General features: G+C 36.1%; 1 long non-coding RNA gene across 1 annotated transcript; it reads left to right on the top strand.

The window, feature by feature from the left end:
* Positions 1-7624: 7624 nt before the first annotated feature.
* LOC118488100 lies at positions 7625-9509 on the top strand. Its single transcript, XR_004883709.1, has 2 exons — positions 7625-8378; positions 8944-9509. It is a non-coding gene; the product is annotated as an uncharacterized LOC118488100 (long non-coding RNA).
* The last annotated feature ends 9362 nt before the right edge of the window (positions 9510-18871 follow it).

Here is an 18871-nt window from a genome sequence, read left to right on the forward strand (position 1 = left end):
CTATGAAGAAGATAAAGTCTTGAAGATCAAACAACAGGAAGAAGATCGGATAGGGCAACTGAAAAGAACAACATCTACTTCAAAGAATCAGAAGTTGATCAAGAACTCAAGAAGATTAACAGAAAAGGCTATTCTGATGGATCTGATGGTATTTCTGATGAAATATCATCAGTTTCTTGCAATTCTGATCATCAGATTTTCTGATGATTTGTTCACCGGAATTTCGGATGAAGTGGTTATCAGAAATTCTGATAAAACCCCACTTGTCTAAAATGAGTTCTACCCTGCCACAAATAACCGAAGCAACTTGACATTATTGGATATAATGATGACAAAGGCAACTTGATTATTGGATTAATGAATATGTAAAGAAGCTACTTTTTGCAGGACATATGCATGAATAAACAAATGTTTATTCATGTATCCGAGCTCTCTATAAATAGAAGGCTCATCAAGCAAAGAACAATGAGTTAAGCAAAGCATTCAATACATACAACAAAACTCCATTGTCCTTTCACCTCGGAATTCACAAGTATTCATTTGTAATAGATAATAATCTTAGAATCACCTTGTAAATCATTTCGTTTCAAAGTGATATAAACTTGAAAATTCTATAGGTCTTGTTTCTTGAAAGTCTGATTTCTATTTCCGCACACTATTTTCATACTTGTTGAAATCACTTGCCATATTACGTGAAAAGAAGTTTTTATGTCCTAACCGGGACCAACAATTGGTATCAGAGCAGATTGAATAAATCATTTTCAAAAGATCATTTGCTCATCTTCTTTTTCTCTAAATATGGCAAACTTTGAAACATTGAATAATGCTTTCAACATTGGTTCAATGTCTAAACCTCCGACCTTGGTCAGAGAGGAATACCCACAATGGAAAATCAGGATGGTCAACTTCCTTAATGGACATGACCGAGCTCTGTTTCAATCCATTGAAAGGGGTCCACATGTACCAACGACTGAAATACCAGCTATTCCAGCAACTGATCAATCACCAGGAATGCACTCCCGGGCTCCCAAAAGTGAAAATCTTTGGAGCCCAGAAGACAAGGACCTGGTGGCTGCAAATGAAAGGGCTAAGTCACTTATAATAATGGCTCTCCCTAATGACATATTCTCTCAAGTTGATGCATGTGCATCGGCTAAAGAGATATGGGATCAGTTGGAAAATCTTTGTGAAGGAAGGGAAAGGATGAAAAGAAATAAAAGAACAAACTATGTTTCCTCCTATGAGAGATTCAAAAGTTTACCAAATGAAAAACTATATAAAACATATCACAAATTTGCAAAACTTTTGAATGAGCTAAAGAAATTTGGGATTATAAAATCAAGTGACGAAAGGAATATAAAATTTCTGGATGCCTTGCCTAGAGAATGGAGAAGTCTAACCATGACTTTGTCCTTAACCTTAGAACTGGGTAATATGAGTGTTCATGACTTATATAGCATTCTGGTCCCCAGAGAAGATGAAATATTTGAAGAATTAAATCAGAGAGGGGGATCTTTAGCTTTAATCTCAAACTCACAAAGAACACCTACCAATGATCCACAAACCTCAAACAGTCAAAATATTGAAAATTTTGATACATCATCAGATTTTTCAGCTTTTGCTGAAGCAATTGCACTGCTCACCAAAACCTTGGAGCAGAGGTTAAGGGAAGGAGGCCAAAGATACCAGAAAAGTGATAGAGGGAGGATGGAAGGAAGATCTAGGGATGAAGGAAGATCAAAGGATAAGGGAAAGGCTGAAGTTGTGTGTTACAAATGTAAACAAAAGGGTCACTATGCATCAGAGTGCAAAACCAAGAAACTAAAGGATGTTGCATACTATGAGAAGAAGCTGGAAGAAGCAAAGAAGCAACAACAAATCAGTTTGATAGTAGGGGTAGATACATGGCTGTCAGATGACTCTTCTAATTAAGAAGAAGAAGAAGAAGAGATGGCTAATTTCTGCCTTATGGCACTTTCTGATGAAATATCTGAAACATCAGAACAAAAGGTAAATCTAGATAATCTTGACCTTGAACACAAATTAAACAAACTCATGTCAGATTTTCTAAATCTGCAAGATAAACAGAAATCAGATAGTAAAAAATCTGATGAGTTGCAAAGAACTATGAATTAAGTTATACTTGAAAACTAGTTACTGATAGAAGAAAGCTTAGATCACAGAGCTAAAATTGAATTTTATGAAAAGAAAGAAAAGATCTATACAAAAAAATTCATGATAAGGAAAAAAATGAAAAGGGTTTTCAACAAGCTAAGGAATTCATTAAATTTATTGAAGCTACACCAAAGAACAAAGGTGAGGGTTTAGGGTATGTAAAAACAAGTGAAATTAAACCCACCACCTTTGTAAAAGCAACACATCAGATTTCAGATAAATTTACATCAGAATCTGATTCTGAATCACGCAGATCAACAAGTTCTAAGAACTCTTTTGAAATCTCAAAACTCAACTTAAAAGAAAAAAGGATTGAATCAAAACAAAAATGTTTAAAAACTCCAGAAGTGATTCACTCAAGATTTCAAAATTATCCAACAATTCCATCATAAGTAAAGAAATCAGAGAATTCTGATAAAGAACTTGTATGTGTGTTGACGTTCTAAAGCTTGTTCAACACCATCTCCAAATAAAAATTGAAAAATCTGTTCATGGCTCAGCATGCAACAGATATTCTGATGAAAGTTCATCAAAGGAAGATAATCTGATTAAAATATCATCAGAAAAAGTACCCAAGCAAGCCTGGGTACCAAAAACCCTCTAATTTTTCCATCTCAGTACCATCATGTGCAGCAGATCTGGTACTGCGATTCTGGAAGCTCCAAGCACATGACTGGGAAAGGTGCTTACTCAGTAACTTTGTTTCAAAACTGGGTAAAATGGTTAATTTTGGGAATGGAGTAAAAGGGAGGATTTTGGGGTATGGATGCATAAAGTATGGATGTTTGACCATAGAAAAAGTAGCCTATGTAGAAGGCTTAAAGTATAATCTGCTGAGTTGTGGTCAATTCTGTGATAAAGGTTTTCAGGTAACCTTTTTACCAGAAAAATGCTTGTTAATAGGTATGGATGATAATAAGATTTATTTAAGTGGAAAAAGGATAAGAAAGTCAATCTACTATTTTGATTTTAATGAGGAAAATGAACATCCAAAATTATGTTTATTTTCAAAAATCAACAAGGGTAGTAGTTGGTTGTAGCACAAAAGGTTAGCCCACTTAAACTTTACAAATTTAAGCAAATTAGCAAGCAAAGGCCTGGTAAAAGGATTACCTTTCATATCCTCAAAGAAGGATAAAATTTGTAAAGCTTGTGAAATGGGTAAATCTAAAAGAAGCTCACACAAAACAATTTCTTGAATCTTCAATAACACAAAATTTAGAACTTTTGCATATGGATCTTTGTGGACCCATAAGCACTGAAAGCTTTTTTGGAAAGAAGCATATACTTGTAATTGTAGATGATTTTTCGAGATACACATGGGTAGATTTTTTAAGAAAGAAAAGTGAAACTCCTGATCTGATCATTAATTTTATCAGAAAATTTGAAAATCTGTTAAAATTGACAGTCAGAAGGATCAGAACAGTCAATGGAATAGAATTTAAGAATTCAAAAGTTGAGAGCTTCCTTGTAAGCAAAGGAGTCTCTCATGACTTTTCTGCTCCAAGATCACCCCAACAGAATGGAGTGGTAGAAAGGAGAAATAGAACCTTAGTGGAAGCAGCTAGAACAATGCTTGCTCATGCAAAACTGCCCACTCATTTTTGGACAGAGGCAATAACAAATGCTTGTTTTACCCAAAAATGGTCCATAATCAACAAAAGACATAATAAAACACCCTACAACATTATAAATGGAAGAATTCCAAGTGTAAAATTTCTGCACACATTTGGTTGTAGATGTTTTGTTTTCAATGATTTTGAAAGTCTTGAGAAATTTGACAGAAAAGCAGAAAAGGGTATTTTCTTGGTTATTCAATGTCCTCAAAAGCTTATAGAATTTTTATTCTAAACACAAGGACAATCAGAGAAACTTTGTATGTATCTTTTGATAATTCATTAGAAACAGAAGTTTCTGATGAATATATGAAGGAAACAAACCTTTCTAATAAACAAGAAAAACTTGAACATCTTTTTGAAATGATAATAGAAAATTTCCTAGAACATGATCAATCTATCACAAACAAAGCTATAGATAATTCATGTACTAACCCTGCAGAACAAATGGAAAAGTATCAGAAACCTTGAATCAGAACAATGAAAATATTTCTAACAATCAAAATTCTGTTATTCAATACTACTGAGGCAAATGTTCAGGGGGAACTTCAAATCCATCAGAACCAACTTTTCACAACAAGTTGAGATGGATAAAAGGACATGTTCATTCTGACATCATTGGAAATCTAGAAGATGGTGTAAGAACAAGATCTCCAACAGCACATGAGTGTGCATTTGCTGGGTTCTTAAGCAAGATAGAACCCAAGACTGTCAAAGAAGCTCTTAATGACTCGGACTGGATTCAAGCAATGCAAGAAGAGCTTGGTCAGTTTGAAAATAGTAAGGTATGGGATCTGGTGCCTAAGCCAAATGACGAATCAGTCATAGGCTCAAAATGGGTATTTAGAAACAAATCAGATGAAAATGGCATAATAACCAGGAATAAGGCAAGGTTAGTGATCAAAGGTTATTGTCAACAAGAAGGTATTGACTATGATGAAACCTTAGCACCAGTGGCCATATTAGAAGCAGTAAGAATCTTTCTTGCTTATGTTGCATCCGAAGACTTCAAAGTATATCAAATGGATGTGAAATCTGCATTCCTGAATGGTAAGATTGATGAAGAAGTTTATGTGCATCAACCTGAAGGCTTTGTTGATCCAAAATTTAAAAACAATGTTTACAAATTAAACAAAGCCTTGTATGGTTTGAAGCAAGCACCAAAAGCATGGTATGAAACACTTTCAAACTTCTTACTCAACTCTGGCTTCACAAAAGGTACTATTGATACAACTCTTTTTCTTAAAACACATAAAGGTCACACTTTGTTAGTCCAAATTTATGTTGATGACATTATATTTGGATCAACAAATGAAAAGTTCTGCAAAAAGTTTCAAAAATTGATGACCAGCCACTTAAAAATGAGCATGATGGGTGAGTTAACCTTTTTCTTAGGTTTACAAGTCAAACAAAGAAATGATGGGATATTTCTGAGTCAATCTAAGTATGTAAAAACAATTTTACACAAATACTCACTTGAAAATTGCTCAATTTCAAAAACTCCCATGGCAACAGGGAATAAACTTGATTCTGATAAAGATGGAACATGTGTAGATATTAAAACCTATAGGGGGATGATAGGATCATTGTTATACTTAACTGCAAGCAGACCAGATATTATGTTTGCTACATGCTTTCTAGCCAGATATCAATGCAATCCTAAAGAATCACACCTAAAAGCAGTCAAAAGGGTTTTTAAATATCTAAAAGGTACATCAGAACTTGGTCTCTCGTATCCTAAAGATACAAATCTTGAACTAATTGCATACACAGATGCAGATTATGCAGGGTGCAAGATTGACAGAAAGAGCACATCTGGGGCATGTCAAATCTTGGGAGAAAAGTTGGTATGTTGGGCAAGTAAGAAACAAAATTGTGTTGTAACATCAACAGCTGAATCAGAATATGTAGCAGCAGCAAGTTGCTGTTCACAAGTACTGTGGATGCAAACTCAGCTGAAGGATTATGGAGTAAATCTGACAAAGATACCCAATCTATGTGACTCAAAGAGTGCAATTGCAATTACAGAAAATCTAGTTCATCACTCTAGAACCAAGCACATAGATGTCAGATATCACTTCATAAAGGATCATGTTGAAAAAGGTAACATAGAAATGTACTTTGTTCCAACAGAAAACCAAATTGCTGACATTTTTACAAAACCTGTTGATGAAAAGAGACACAATTTTCTAATCAGCAAACTTGGCATGGTTAACATAAAAGATGAAGATGTTTCAGAAAACAAAAAGTCACAACCTGAAAACCAAACTGATGACAGGGTGCAAATTCTAATAATCAACGAATGAAACAACAGATTTCTGATAAAGAAATCCATCAATCTGATGGAAAATTAGAAAATCTGATGAATTATCAGAAAATCTGATGAATCATCAGAAATTCTGATAAAACATCAGAAAATCTATTAAAACTTCAGAATCACCTCCAATCATCAGAAAATTTCATGATTTTACCATCTTTATTCATATCTCATAATTGTATAAACTCATAACTGTAAATAGTCTGTTTTTGAATTTTTTTTTCCTTGTTTAAAATTAAAAAGAAATCAAAAAGGGGGAAAGTAACTTGCATTAAGATAAATTCAAAGCCACAGCAGGGAAAATCAACCGTCGGAGGAAAAATTATTACAGAAAACTGAATTTTTCTTCTACTTCCAATGCATGCAATGTCATACTTCATAAGCGAATAAAGAGACACGGGGACGCAAAAATGATTAGGGGTTATGAGAGTAGCTGCCTAGTTATTCATTGCTTACTCACAAATGGGGGCTTCAAACTCTGTCATATACCCACTGCACCAGATATCGTCTTAAATGAATAGATAGAAATGGAAAAGAAAATCTTTGGTTGTCAATAACATTTGTGGTTTAACTATCACTTTCATCTATAAATATTAACAACTCTTGAAGACTTTCTTCATCTCAAACAACCTTCTCTTCAAACCACTTCTCTTCACAAACATCACAACCTTAGACTTAGGTCTAATCTGGAAGGTCCTGCATGGGAAGATTGCAGGTACGTGTACAACATGATTAAGCAAAATCCTTTGGGCTATGCTGTATCAACATATGTAACATTCTCATTTTTATCATATAAGAATTATAGATTGTTTAAATTTATTAACCACTAGTAACTAGTTTTATTTTTATAATTATTCAACCAAATAGTTTTAAAAACTATTCTATATATGGTTGGTTGAAATATTATACTAATTAATTGGCCTGTATATAGGTGACCTTTCTAAATAAAATAAAAGTATATAAACTTATATTATTAGACGGGTAGATTACGGGTAAGTGAAAATTAGAAATATGAAGTATTTAGACGGACCCATGAACCGTTTAATAATTAATACATTATATTTGAACCTACTCCGTTTTAATGAAACTTGGTTCAAAATGTAGATAAGATTATTCTCGTTCTCATGACATATTCATTACTTTATAAAACGTTATATTTTAGAAGTTATAAGCGCCAAATAAGTGAAGTAGTTAAATTAATTATAATATATATATATATATATATATATATATATATAATAAAATAACAATTTATAACTTACATAGTGTACGTGTAAGTTTTGAAAATAAAATAATATTAAAAATAAAACTAAAACATGAGTTGTATGCATTTTGAGTAAGTAAAGTATAAGTGTCCACCAGAAAAGAATCCAACATTGAATTGTGATTGATACGTGGCCCCTTTGAAAACTAATTCCCAATATGTATATATATAGAAGCGCTCAGTTTTCTTTTGTCGAACTCGCCATCTCTCTCTCATATATATGTATTTTCTTTTATTATTTACCTCATAATAATAATAATAATAAAGCCCTACCTCGTTTTAAGTATTTTAACTCTCGATCACCGCTACCCTTTCCGATTGATCTGGAGCCCCGTAACGCATGTCAAGGCTCTGCCCGACTAAGTTCGTTTGGGATCGGTCTCGTGACATAGGGATAAGGTTGATTTAGGGGTACTATAATTAACACAAGTGAATATATATATATATATATATACATATATATATATATTTAAAAATAGCTCGGGAGTTATACCCAAGATTTATACCAGGAGGCTTTCTAATTAAACCCTAAAGTTACAAAGTGAGTCCATTCTCTTTTCTCAACATTTTATTCCCTTTTTGTGATATAATTATATTCAAAAATGTCCCAAACCGACCCATAAATAAAAACCCGGACCCCCAAAACCCTAATCCATATCAAAAATCAAGAAATCAAGATTTGTGGTCTTCAGACGGGCCGCGTAAAGATTCAGCATAGTCTTACGCGGGCCACGTCAATGTGGAGTTGACCGGATAAGCGTCTAGATCCACGTGTAACCCACGTGGCACACCTACTCATGACCCAGCAAGCCTACACGTAGACTAGACCTCCTCGCGGGCCGCGTAAGGTTGGTCTTAGGGTTCACGCGAGCCGCGACAACCCCAGAAATCAGCTATAAATAGTTTGGTCATGAGCAGTTCGTCTGTGTTCGACAAATTCTCTCAAAATAAAGATTTACTGCATAAAATCATATTTTCCATTAAGGAGGCGCTGCCACGATACAGGGTATTAACTCGATCGCTGCTAGATAATAAAGCCCTACCTCGTTTTATGTATTTTCCATTAGCTTTCAAAATCTTTTTCTTTCTCTTTTTGTTTTTAGATTGAGTTTAAGTCGACAACTATATCGTCAATCCATGTGAATCGTTTAAAACTTAAAATGATTAAAGCTTAATGGTGCTAGTGATTTATCTTATAAACTGATATGATCCTCTTATACAAACTCGCAAAAATATTGTCTGTAAATATTTATTTTCTGTATTTCATTCTATCAAAAATCCCAAAAAGATTTTAGTGTGTTTTAACAAAAAATTTTGAAAAATCCAAAAAGATTTTCGACAACTGATGTTGATGAGCTGATTTTCAAAATCCCAAGTGCTAAACAAGAAGAATTGGTTTGGGTGTATGTGTGCTGAATTGAAAATTTTGTTTTAAAAAAAGAAGTGAGATTAGTTAATCAAGGTCATTAGTTTGAACTTGATGTAACTATTATGATTGAATGGTTTATACCAGTAAGTTTTTCTTATTGATTTAAGTAAAAACTTATGGTTTGGTTAGAGAATTTGTGCAGATGATGAGCTGAACAGAGAAAAAGCCAGGATTTGATTTCAAAGGCGATAACTAATTCCAGACAGAAAATCTCGGCTTGATGAAAGGGGGAGTCTGACGAGATTAGAGCTTGAGAAAGATCCAGGTACATTATTCCAGGAGAATTCCTGAAGAAGGCCGATCAAGATTGAAGAGTCGTCATGTTGAAGACTCTCACTGAAGATTCTGTCAACATTCAAGGGGGAGTCTGTTGGTGCAGTTGTCTGTCGACTTCATCTTCGTTCGAGTCTTGTTCTAGATAAGATAAATCATGACACGGAAAATGAGGAAATATGTGTTTATGGGTAATTCCGCTTGAAATGACACATGGTCATTTCAAGCGAAATCAAGTTGGTATTTCCGCTTGAGTGGTGATTTCACTTGAACAAGTGATTCCGCTTGAGCATGTTCAAGCGAAATCACATGCCTATAAATACCTCCTCAAGCGAAATTAGTGTTAATCTTCTTGTTTCCGATGCCGAAGTGCTGTCGAAGTGTCTCCAAGTCTGTAAACGTGTTCTAATCAATACAAGAGACAGTTAATAGTGATTCTAGTGCTGTACAAGCTAAACAAAGACAGAATCAATGAATTCCGCCTCTGATTCAGTCTAAGACCTCTTCTGATCGACTCATTAAGGTCGTTTCACGATCCTACATAAACAAGAAGGGCGCACGCGGCAAGGCATATGACAACCTTTGACCGAAGGATTAAATGCCATGAAAACAAAATATCAATAAAAAAGAGCAAGAAAGGAGTCGGACACCATTTGGGAGTCTGGAGGACATTGTCACATCTTCCTGGTAAGATTACCGAATAATTAAAATATGAGCAATGCTCAGGTGAAAACGAAACCAAGTCCATCGGATTAAACCCAAGGAACTACGTATGAAAGGTTTCGGGGATGAAACCTCTTTAGGGGAAGACTTGTAACACCCCAAAAACGGGTTTGGTAATCAAACCACGTTAATATTAAAGAATGGGTAAAATACCGTTAGTGGTAAAAGTGAACCCGTAAACAAAATAACTAGGAACAAATTAACTTAGTTAGTAACATGTATATAAGTAACAAGACAAAGAGTTGTAGTCACATATATAATCATAACTAAACTTGAGGGACCAAAGTTGCCAAAAAGGGAACTTGTGTTTTTAAAACATAAAAATTAACACAAAACACACACTTAGTGTGTGTGTATATGTCGATCATTAGGAGGTGAAATAAGGGCAAACCCTTGTTCACCAAGAACATCAAAATTGAAGGAGAGATTGGACCTCAAAGTCTTGCATGAACATGAATTATCGATCACCTAGGTTAGGGGATCGTAAGGTATGTCTAAAAACTTAGATTGGTGAAAGTTATAACTTGAGACAAGTAGAATACTTGCAAGTGGATTGATGGATTATGATCCAAAGATGAAATTGAGTGTATATGTATGCTTAATTTCGTAAGACATAATGAAATTATGAAATATTTGATGTAAGATTACTTGCAAGCGATTAACAAGTAGATTATGAAGTGGGTTTATGATTATATAATGAAATTGATTATATATGAGTGTTTATGATCATCATACTTGTATGTATGTGTAAGATACTTAAATAAATTAGAGATTTGGGTAAGTGATCTTACATGACTTAAAATGGGTTTTGTATGATATGATGAAATTGATGTTAAGTCAATGTTGATAGGTGCTTGAAATCATGTTATCTACTAGTTGTATGTAGAACTTGATTATATTAGGTATTCGGATGAATGTCTAGTAATATGATAAAATGGGTTTTACATAGAGATGAAAACACTTAGTTCTAGCATAATGAATGGATAAATTAGCATTTATATATGAATACTATGTTAACTTGATGTTAACAATTGCGTGAACTTAGTTAGGGAACATGGTTATAATGACGACCTAAGAATAGTGCCTACCGGGTAATTAATGAAATACCTAAATGAGTTGTCGAACTTATTTGTGGGTTTGTATCTGTTAATAGGCAGTTGACTTTTAAAGGTCAAACTGACCTATAATAAGATCAAATGAAAATTTTGATATAAAATCCGTAAGATGGAATAGTCGTGATAAATGATAATTTGACGCTTGACGAGCTAGGTGGAAGCTTGGGAAAGAATCGGGTCAAACGGATCAAGTACGCGGGATAAAGCATAAATGGATGCAAAGAAAGTAAAGCTTACATCTTAAAAATGGAATACTTATTCATGAATTTGGTTAAGAACAAGGTGACTTAGTAATTGAAATAAGTCCTTGAAATAAGATGTTCTGACGCAAATTGATACGGGTCGAAACAAGTAAAAATGGTAAGAAACCGTATTTTGTAGTAAAGAGGGTAACATGATAATAAGGTCACATGTTGACGAATAAATAATAAGTTTTGAAAAAGATTACATTATGGTGTAAGCCATAATGGATAAAACAGTAAAATGGTAATTTGGTCACGTGTTGACGAATAATAATGAGTTTTGAAAAGTCACCCTATGGTATAAGCCATGATGGGTCAAATGCGTAAGGAAACGACTTATGTAAATATGGCCACTAGGTCTAAACCGCAATGGGTCAAATGAGTGAGATGGTCAATAAATAACTTCTCACACTATTTTATTGTTCGATCATCCTAACGCAAAAAGGGATACGTTAGAAGTGGGTAAAATGGTCATTTAGGCCAAACGGGTCAAATGGTGATGTTATCACCATTTGAAAATAACGACTATTGTTTGCTTGTCGAGTCTTATGCTCACAGGGACGAATAGAGTATGAGATTGCGTTGTTATTAATTAGCAACTAATATGATGAGATATTAAAACGGGTCATTGCTTTGACCCGTGCTAGGTATGTGAAATGGGTCAAACTCTCATTGAGGACATAAGGTTTGACGAGAGTTAATCGAGTCATGGGTGGGCTTTGGATTACTTAATGTGAGGTATATCAAGCAAATTAAAATTTAGATATTATGTTCATAGGGACATAATGAATTTAAAAATGGAATATGCGTTAAAGAGTATACTTGGTCAAAACTTGCTTTCAAAATGTCCTTCGTGATTAAAAGGACTAAAGTTGAACAAAACTCCCTCGGATGACAAACCGGGCAAATGACCGTTAAGGGTAGTTTGAAAATGAGTTTTTATAATTCGATCAATCCTCATGGTAGAATAAAGTGAATGGCTTAAACCATTTTAGCTTAAAGCTACATAATGGGTCATTTTTGTAAATGTGTCAAACTCAAGGGTAAAATGGGGAATATAATGATTGTCCTATCATAACGCATCACAATTGAAGTTGTGATGATACATTAATAAAGATTATGGAGTGGGAATAATAGATATGGAGAAATGCGGATGAATTAAGTTTAAGTGCTTAAATTCCCTTAACGGGTCAAAATAAGCATACGCACAAAACGGATTAGGGGTGCGTAAAACGTAAGGATACCCCAGGTAACGGGGTATATTCATAAAAAGGCTGATCTAGCGAAAAAAAGAGGTAAATATATAAGCTCGTTTGTTTAATTATGCAAATGGGTCAAATATTTGTTTATATATAAATTAGTATCGTTAGTGTACAATTTAAATTTAAAAATCCGGGTCATGGGTTTACAACTTAAGAATGTGGGCAAATGTTTGACGGACACGTAGAAACAAGTTTCGTGCAAAACGGATAAGTATTCAGAAAGTTACGAAATTTTTCATTAAAAGGACAAAGTTGAAAAAGTTGCAGAGCAGCCAAATCGTAAGCTACGGCATAGCCGTAAGCTACAGAACGTAGTTGCTGTTTGGATCAGAACAACCAAATCGTAAGCTACGGAACGTAGCTGCTGTTTGGACCAGAACACTGCCGTAGCTTACGGCAGGCAGTTTTGCAAAATGTTGATTGTTTTGTTATTTTCGGCCTTCGGGCATAAATAGATACGTTATAAACTCCTTATAACTAACGTATCTTATAATTTATGAAATATAGGTAATGGTTTGAAGCACTGGATGATGATCAAGTTCAACGAAGAACCGAACACAATTAAAGTTCAAGCTTCCGCATTATGTTTAGTCGTTTACGAGACTAAACAACGATAACATGTATAATGCTCTAATGTTATGAAGTTTCTTATAAACTCAAAAAATGTGTACGGACGTATATTTGCTTTTATATAAAAAAGGTTTAAAAATTCAATTAATTAAGCAAGGGTCTTACACCAACCCATGCCCCCGACACCCTTCAGCCAACAAAAATGCTACTTGATAAGATAATTAGATAAAAAAACTGAAACTTAAAAAAAATTAAATTGTTATTAAAAGAGTGTATATGTACTTTTTATGGAGTTGATGCAACCTTATACTATAGCATGTCTCACCACTCTTCTGTTATATGTACGTAGTTAGTTTATTATTATTGTTGGTATTTCTTTTTGTTAGTGCTTTGATTTCTTTTGTCACATCTATGATATCCTTACATTTGTAGGATCGTGTCTTGACCCGAACGAGTCGTTCAGAGGAGTTTTCGTCAACTACAGGTGCGGAAAACAAGTAATTAACGTAGAAACAGCTTGCAAATCACTTTAAACACCTTTATGTATTGAATAATGACAGTTTACATCCAAATCTCGATCCGGCAGCACTTCGGTACGAGTATACAAGACTGTTACAAATGTTTCGCTTACGGGACTATTTATAGTTGCTGAGGTTCGCTTGTTTGTACATGTCATACAAGCGAAACCTTTAGCTGACATTCATGCGGAACTATATGTTGACACATAAGCGGAACCTCTACCTATGTCACTATAAGCAAAACTATCAACTAAAACACATACAATCTCCAGTTTTCTCGTAAAACGTGCCCTGATCTAACAATCTAAGACTAAGACTCGATACAAGACGAAGTCGACAGATGCATGCACCAACAACATTACACCCTTTTATCTTGATAAACATCTTTGTTTCATCTCACCCTCTTACATTATTTTATATCTTGCTATGAGAAGATATTATTGGGTCCATTTGTTAGTTTGAACTGTAAATTGATCTAACGGATAAGTGACACGAACCAAATCATTAACCAATTGAACGAAAAAAATAGATAAGAAATTTTAGAGAACTTGAAGATTTTTGAAAAATACTTAATTCATGTTCATTTCATAATTAATTCATTATATGGAAGATACTAGCCTATTAGACTAGTGGGTGTGGGGCGTTGGTTGGGGCGGGGGATGGCAGGCAACGCTGGCTAATCCACATCATGCCAGTATTGGCCACGGCGTTGCCCCGCTAGCGTGGCTTTGAAGCCCGGCGGGGGGTCTGAGGTGGCTGGCTATGATTGGGTGGTGAAATTGGACCGTTTGGGGTAGCCGTTAGCCAACGGCTAGTTTATTTAAAAAAATTATTTCTTTTTTATACCTTATAAATGCTCACCATTTTTTACAATTTTTTACCACTTCTCTACATCTCTACTTCTTCTATCTCTATATTTTTTTTTATAAATTTAACCCACCGAATCCTCTAAAATGCATCCATTTAACCGAAACTACGACCCAACCAACCCCTTTGGTTACCCAGAGAACCGAACCCTAGCCCGTCACAAAACTGTCAACCAACAAACCGCGATCATCCTCAAGGTTTAGTTTACTCACTGTGTCCGAAACTAGCGGGATTCGCGTTGTATTTAGGAAACTGTGTATTCACGAACTTTCCATACCACGATTCATTTATTCCTGTTAACCTTTCCCAACCTGATTCCGTATTCGAAACACAACCGCAAGACGTTGGTGGTTCGTCATCCAAACCGGCCAAAAAAAGAAGTCATAAGAAAAAAAAACGGATGAAGAGAAAGCACTAGCGGCCGCTCAACGAATACAAAGAAAGTGGACGCCTCAAGAAGAATCTACTTTGGCAAGATGTTATATCGACAAATCGCAAAATCCGATTCAAGGTACTTTTATATAACTTATTCTTTCAATTTTAATATAATTTTTTTATAACGCTTAAATTTTTTTTGGAATATGGAATTTCACGACACCACAAAAATTTTTGGGATTGCATTAAGAAATCCTTTCATACACAAATGCAAAGCAAGGAGGTATATCGTGAAAATTATAGCTTCTCGTCCAAGTGGGGTGACATAAATATACACAAGTCACCGCGTTTAATGGTATTTTCCATAAGGCGAAGAACTCGCCAAGGAGCGGTGAAACAGAGGCCGACTTTATCAAGAGTGCCATGATATCATACAGAGAAAACAAGAAGCACGAGTTCAAGTACATGCATTGTTGGGATGTATGTAAGTACGCTTCTAAATGGGTGAGAGTTCCTCTTGCTAGCGAATCAACTTCATCCAAAAGGGCACGAACACCCTCATCCCAAGCTCAGTCCGATGCTCGTGATCAAGAGATTGATCTAAATTTGAATGATTTTGATGATTCTCCTCGTCCACCAGGTGGAGACGCGTCAAAAAGGCGGCTTCAAAGAGGGAGATCGGGTTCGGCTCCTAGCTCGGTCTCCGGTAAAGGGTTGTACACCGAAAAGTTGAAAGAAATTGAGACGAAGGGATTGGGATGAGGGAAAATATCCAAGCTGCGTACGATAAAAAAACATCTCTAAAAGAAAAACGCGAAGATATGAAATTTCTCGCCATGCCTGTCGATCACCTTAGCGGCCCAGAATTGGAATTGACGTTGAAACAAGAAATCTTGAAAACATATGATTATGGATAAATGATGAAGTTTTTAATCTTTCTTAATGTAGCTTTTTTTTATTTTATGTAATTTTTTCTTAATTTTATTTTTAGTTTTAAAATTTTTATGTAATCTTCTATTTTAGTTAAATGAAATTTTAAATAGTAAAAAAAACTAACAAATTACACATGGTTGACCACGCCATCCGAAGACACGTCAACCCACTTTGTCGATCAATGCCCCCAGCCGCAGCCCCACACCCCAAAGTCTTAAATAACTTTACACGAACTAAACGTACGGAAATTACTGGTGCACTTAACCCACTGTTAGATGAAAAGTCTCATTTATTATAATCTCTTGCATTTTATCATATTCTTTAGGGTACTTAGGTGTATTTTATTTTATGTATATATTGGTCATATTCCTTGTATCTGATCATTCACAATCAATAGAATTATATCATTCACATGGTATCAGCCAATCCCAATCCATCGATTGGTTGAGTTCTCCTTCCTACCTCTTCTTCTTCTTCCTTTGCTCCCTCCACCTTCTGCCGCCTTCCTATGGCCTCCTCCTCATCCTATAACCTTCTGACCGGCCTTACCCCTCTCCTTTCCCTGAAACTTACAGCCTCAAATTATCTCTATTGGAGGCTACAAATTTTACCTGTTCTTTCTCTGCCGGATCTTGTGCCGCACATCGATGGCACCGTGTCTGCTCCTTCTCCAACCATCACGGCATCTGAAAAGACGATTGACAATCCAGAGTATGTTTCCTGGTTACGTAATGAGCAGAAAACTATGGTTATCCTCAACGCCTCTCTCACCGAGGAAGCCCTCTCGGTCGTTGTTTGCCTTCGCACGACCCGTGAAATCTGGCTTGCCTTAGAGAATGTGTTTTGCAACTCTTCGGTTGAGCGAATTCAGAATATTCGTGATAAGTTACGTCTCCTTTAGAAAGGTGAACAGTCCGTGTCTGAGTTTGGTCGCGCTTTCAAGACGTTATGTGATCAACTCAGCGCCATCGGGCACCTTGTCGATCCGATGGACCAAACCTACTGGTTCTTATGTGGTCTTGGACCACATTTTGAAAGTTTTTCGACTTCTGTCCGATCCCTTCATCCCCTCCTCAGTTTTGCCGATCTTCTGGCTCGGGCGGAGAGCCATGAGCTATTCGTCAAGGCTCTTCATGGCCCAAGTTCACCCACTGTTGCGTTTTCTGCCCAAGTTCAAAATTCCCGTTCCAATCGATCTGCCGATCCTCGTGGCCCGTCCAACTTTGCGGCCCAAAACTGGCGCAACCGTAACAACCAGTATACCCATCGCAGCCCACAAAATTCCTCTAATCACTCTGCCAATCGGACCAGAAGACCCCCAACCTGTCAACTTTGCCGCAACCAGGGTCACTATGCTACCCAATGTGCCAAACTATCTACTTTTGCCACATCTGTGACACCTTCTGATGAGCAACTCGCTCAAGCCTTCCATGCCCAATGTAGCCTAAATTCCGCAATACCTGATTGGACTTGTGACACGGGTGCGTCGGATCATATGGCAGCCAATAACAACAATGTTCCAAACTCATCTCCTGCACAAGGTACAAAATGTGTGTTTTTTGGTAATGGTCACTCCTTGCACGTTTCCCGCATTGGTAACACTAAACTTTTTGGTTCACTTGATCTTAATGATGTTTTAGTTGTGCCTAACCTTACAAAAAATTTGTTATCTGTAAGTAAATTAACCAAGGATAATTATGTTGATGTCCTTTTCTCATATCCTCACTTTTATGTTCAAGATCGTCAAACCAAGCAGGTCCTAGCCCAAGGGAGCCATGAAAACGGTCTTTATGTTCTTCATAATAATCACGAACCCTTGATTAGCACCTCTTCGTGTCCCAAAGCTTCGTTTGAGTTATGGAATTATCGTCTTGGACATGCCAATTTTGATATTATTAATATGTTAAAAACCAATGGTTATTTATCGTTTACTTCCATTTTACCCAAACCGGGATTATGCTCCCCGTGTGAGCTAGCCAAAGCTAAAAGGCTACCATTTTCTAATAACAATAAACGGGCTAATACTCCTCTTGCGTTAATACATTGTGATTTATGGGGACCATCCCCGGTAAAATCGGTTGAAAGTTTCTCATATTATGTTGCGCTTATTGATGACTTCTCCCGGTTCACGTGGATTTATCCCTTACGTGCGAAATCTGAATTTGTTGATGCTCTATCTATATTTATACCATATGTTCAAACCCAATTCTCGGCAAAAATTAAGACATTTCAAAGTGACGGAGGAACTGAATTTACCAATCATAAAGTCTGAGACATATTTGCTTCTAATGGCACGTTTCATCGTATGTCTTGTCCATACACTCTACAACAAAATGGTCGGGTCGAACGGAAACACCGACACATTGTCGAGACCGGGTTAGCTATGCTCTTCCATGCCAAAATTTCCTCTTCATATTGGGTTGAAGCCTTCTCTTCGGCGGTCTATATAATCAATCGACTACCCACCCTTTTACTTAATAAGAATCCCCATTTGAACTTTTATATAAACAACCTCCCAATTATTCATCCGTTCGCACCTTTGGTTGTCATGTGTACCCTTACTTACGCGATTATGCTCCAAACAAACTCGCACCTCGAAGCCTACCTTGCATCTTTATTGGGTATTGCTTCAAGTACAAAGGTTATAAGTGCTTAGATCCTAACACGTCTCGCATTTATATAACCCGGCACGCTCGTTTTGATGAAACATGCTTTGCTTTCGATTTATCCTCATCCGCCAAACCGATTGATAGTCTTGAACTATCTTTCTTCTTGGAAAATCCAAACAACGCTACATCTCCTCCACAAACTCAAAGCAAACCTACTGTTACCTCATCACCAACTACTACCACTCCCATGCATCCCATGGTGTTTTTCCTCCATCATCAAATCCTCCTATTGTTCACCCAATTGTCACACCACCTACACCACCTTCAATTCCAACATCACCCCCCACCTCAGCCTCTAAATCTACATCCACCTCCGCTTCCACCACTCCAGACATTACCCCACCCACTTCACCCACACATGCTCCACCTCCCCCCCCCTCCACCCCCTCAACCATCTCATCCTATGACAACTCTAGCTAAGTCAGGTATTTTTAAAATATGTCATCGTGCTAATTTGGCACATACTCAAAATATTCCTCTTCATCGTGCTTTATTTGCTTCCACAGATCCTAAATCCTATAAA

The sequence above is a fragment of the Helianthus annuus genome, chromosome 16, assembly GCF_002127325.2.
Source record: "Helianthus annuus cultivar XRQ/B chromosome 16, HanXRQr2.0-SUNRISE, whole genome shotgun sequence".
NCBI classification, from domain to species: Eukaryota; Viridiplantae; Streptophyta; class Magnoliopsida; order Asterales; family Asteraceae; genus Helianthus; species Helianthus annuus.